This window comes from Prosopis cineraria, unplaced genomic scaffold (assembly GCF_029017545.1).
Source record: "Prosopis cineraria cultivar Desert tree isolate PC_DT_omini unplaced genomic scaffold, ASM2901754v1 PC2130, whole genome shotgun sequence".
Classification (NCBI taxonomy): Eukaryota; Viridiplantae; Streptophyta; class Magnoliopsida; order Fabales; family Fabaceae; genus Prosopis; species Prosopis cineraria.
The window spans coordinates 5,035-9,275 of record NW_026557455.1 but is presented as its reverse complement, the minus strand read 5'-3'; the positions used below and the strand labels follow the sequence as shown (position 1 = coordinate 9,275).

General features: G+C 33.5%; 1 long non-coding RNA gene across 1 annotated transcript; it reads left to right on the top strand.

Annotated features, from left to right (window-relative positions):
- Window positions 1–1,412: 1,412 nt before the first annotated feature.
- LOC129301461 (uncharacterized) lies at window positions 1,413–1,876 on the top strand. Its single transcript, XR_008590990.1, has 3 exons — window positions 1,413–1,445; window positions 1,535–1,614; window positions 1,771–1,876. It is a non-coding gene; the product is annotated as an uncharacterized LOC129301461 (long non-coding RNA).
- Window positions 1,877–4,241: the final 2,365 nt, after the last annotated feature.

Genomic DNA, 4,241 nt, shown 5'->3' with positions numbered 1-4,241 from the left:
AGATACTTGGAAGAATTTGTCAGGATTCGGACTTTTGAAAAGGCTATGGTTTGTTAACTTTTAATTTATTTAAGTTTTATTTAGATTTACTTTAATTATAAATCTAAAATTTAATTTATTAACAGGAAAAACGAGCTAAAGGGCGAGAAATTGCTCGGCAGAATCAATGCCCCCACACCTTATCTCGTGGAGGTTATGCTAGAGCTGATGATATACTGATGGCAGAGAAACAAAAGAAGAGAGAAGAAGAAGCCAAGTCTGATCCTTCCATACTCCTTTCTCCACCATCACCTGTCTCTCGAGAGGAGAAATGGAGATATGGACATCAGTATAAGAAAGGAGGCTATACAAGTGAGACAGCATGGGAGATTGCCGAGAGGATTGTAAGTAAAATTATTATTCCTTGTCCCTTTAAATTTCTATACAATTGTATATATTATTAATTAATATTGTTATTTTTATATTATAGGATACTCTTAAGGAGCAACAAGCCCAAGGAAGCTTCATTTCAGAGGGCAGAAATGATATCTTAACAGTTGCTACAGGCAAGCCAGAGCATCCGGGTCGTGTGAGGGGCGTTGGATATGGTGTGGGCATTAAGGACTACTTTGGAGCACCTGCACGTCCCAATTCAGGAGGTGTAGTGACTAGAGAAGAGCTTGATACATTGATATCCACTGTGAGGCAACAGACTAAGGATGAGTTTGAAGCTTCATTTGAAGCTCGGCTTCTACAAATGAAAGAGCAAATGAAGGAGGAGATGATGAGCATGATGAGCTCACGACAGGAGACAACTGCTGAACCAGTTCATACATCTCCTGCATTTCATAGTACAAAAGGGAGTAATATTCTTGAGCATGTGTCAGAGGGTCCTTCTGGTGACAACATTGGTGAACCATGTGAGATATTTCTAGAAGATCCTGATAAACGCTTGGTTGCTCTTGGTAGCATCTATAGCTTGGGGTCAACCATCCACCACAAGCAAATTCAAGATGATCAAGTAAGAGTGGTGGTTGCAGATCCAAAAGTGCCAGATGCTTTGGTTCCATTCCCTACTGATGAGGTGAAGACTGTGGTTGAAGCTGTTGGCAATTTTATCCTATGGCCCAAGAGACTTGTGAATCTAGTTCAAGCTGTGGTACGAAATTTCATAAATTTTTATTATGTAGCAACTTCCTAATATATGTTTTTTATTAACTATTTCTTGTCTTTTATTATGTAGAAGCTTTCCTCGTCGAATCTCCCAAAGCTTCCACAACCCTCGTTGACTCTGCATCAGCGAATGATTTTAATGGCGTATGATTTATCATTCGAGTTCAAGAGTTTAGAAATGGATCGGAGGTTGTGGGCAAGAAAGACATGATAGTGACAATTGAACGGGAAGATTTGGTTCGACTTCTGTCAAATAATCAGCTTACCACACCACACATTGAACTATTTATGATGTAAGTATATTTTTCTTTAATATAATTGCATTGTTGTAAGTAAACTTAATCATCAAGTTTAGTAAACTAATATAATTGCATTGTTGTAGGTATCTTCATCATTTGTGCATTACATCGGGCAAAGGTGATAAGTTTGGATTCCTTTGCCCTCATCACATGACAGAGAAAGGTAATACTCCAGAGTTAAGGGCCGCGTACCTCCAACAGAGAATATGTGAAGTCAAAAAGGATGTTTTTATGGCTCCATATGTGCACTCGTAAGGATCAATTTATAATTAATAGTTTTTTAATATGGATTTACTTTAACTTGTATCATATTTAGCAGGGACCATTGGCAGTTATTTGTTCTTTCAATGAAGAGCAACACTGTCGTCTTTTTATGCTCCCTCCATTACAAACTTGGGAAAGAAATGAAGAAGATGATAGACTTGTAAGAATACTTTTACTAAACTATTTAATTTAATTTTTTTGAATATTTTTACTAACTTGGTAATCTTGATCATAGGGCAATGAGAACATATCAAAATGTAGTCTACAAAAGCATGGACATGAGCTCAAGGATCCCACATGGATTGAGCCAAAGGTGATGCTATACTTTATTAATATGTTCAACCATTAAGATTTCTTACTAATTTTTATGATTTGTTCTTATATAGAGTCATAGACAACTGGTGAGGACGAACTTGTGCGGTCTATATGTCATGAGGCACATGCTCAATATTATCACATTAGGCATGACCGAATTTACAAAAGAGGTAAATATATATATTTTTAAATATTTTATTTTATTATGTTATTTGAAATTGATTAATATGCCTACTTTATGAATTAAATTTTAGATGTTCGACAATTGGATGCATTTTCTGAAGCTAAAATTGAACACATCCGCATACGTTGGGCAACCTATTTTGTGGAGAACTTGTGAGGTTTTTTGTTACTTTTAGACATGTTTTAATTTTGATAGTTGACACAATTTAGATAATTATTAGTTTTCCTAATAGTTAAATAGTTTTGTATAGTTGATAAATACTTGATAAACAATTGTAAATGAATTGAGCTGTCTGATTTGGCAATTTTTATGCACAGGAATGGCAATTTTGACAATTTAGACAATTATTAGTTTTTTAATAGTTAAATAGCTTTGTATAGTTGATAAATACTTGATAAACAATTGTAAATTAATTGGGCTGTATGATTTGGCAATTTCTATGCACAGGAATGGGTAAAATCAATAAAATAAATATAATATAAAAAAATAAAATACTTTTTACACCGGTTATTACCACAACCATTGTAAAATATAATATTTTTTACACCGGGTCACCTTTTACACCGGTTCCGCTCCCAATCGGTGTAAAAAGTTCACCTTTTACACTGGTTCCTATCCCAACCGGTGTAAAAAGTTAAAGTAAATTTTTTTTTAATTTTCTTGTATATAACTTTCAATATCGGCTCTATAACCGATGTAAAAAAATTTAATTTTTACATCGGGTTTATAACCATATAACCGATGTAAAAAGAGGGACTTTTTACATCCCCTGGAACAACATGTCTCGTTAATCGCTGTAAAAAGTCATTTTTAACCGCTGTAAAAAGTTATTTTTGTACTAGTGATTATCGGTTTGGTGCCATTTCACAAGAGAAAGAAGAAAATGACTAAGAAAGTGACAGCTTGATTAGGTGGCAACAATTTAGATTAGGTGGCATAAGAACAATATTGGAAGGAAGTGAAATTCAATAGGTGGTAGCGATTGATGTTTGGAAAATTGTTTTCGGTAAAATAAAATTTCTATCCACCACTTTCCATAATCTCAATTGCACTTATATATATATACCCTAGTAGCGTTATGCTCTTTCATACTTTTCCTTACTTCTGCAAACAAAACCAAGAGAGGAAGAGCATGAGAAAGGCTTGGGCAAATCATGAGAAGAAGAAAAGAAGGAGCCAAGTTAGATTACTTCTAAGGCAGCAAAGCTTATATTTTACTTGAGTATATATATTTAGTTTTCTTAAGTAGGATAACTTGATAGTGTTGAATATGTAAGAATGCTATCCACAAGTTTATGCTATGCTATCCCTTGATAAATGATTGAGTTATGATTATTGGAGAACAAATCTAGAATATGGTTAATCTCTTACGTTCTGTGTGCTAATGAAATTATATGCACAACTTTGAATAAGTGCATGCTAATCCACTTGAGTTAGCTACCTATGTATATATATCTTAAGTAAGTGAATGTTTTGCTACTATGATTTTCATAATCTCACTCCCCGCAATTTACTAACCATGCTAGGGCCTAGCACAAGTAAAGATAAAGGAAAAGCTAGTGAAGTTTGAAGTTATGGATTTATTCTGATGAGTTTTGTGTAAATATTATAGTACATGTATTTATGTTTGGGCTACAAACTTCTGAATGTTGCTGTTGTAGTATGATATGAAGTGTTTTTGGATTATGTTGAACTATTTTGGGTTCGTATGTAATCTAAAAATGCAATAGTCAACCTAGTTGTAAATAAATGACTGTATAAGTTGAAAATGTGTATGCTTTCTATAACAGAGTTTTTGTGTTGGTACTGATTTTAGAAAACCATAAAATTTATGACTAGTTAATAGACATTTTAAGATTTCAAATGTTACCTAGATCACTTTATTTGAGTTAGTAAAGCTTGAGATGTGATTTTTCATATATGCAAGTCTAGAAATAAGATTAAAGGGTTAGGTCTAGAATAGGGGTCAAGAATTGACATAAAAACTGTATTAATTGGACCTTATAAAATTTTCAAAATATTTTTCA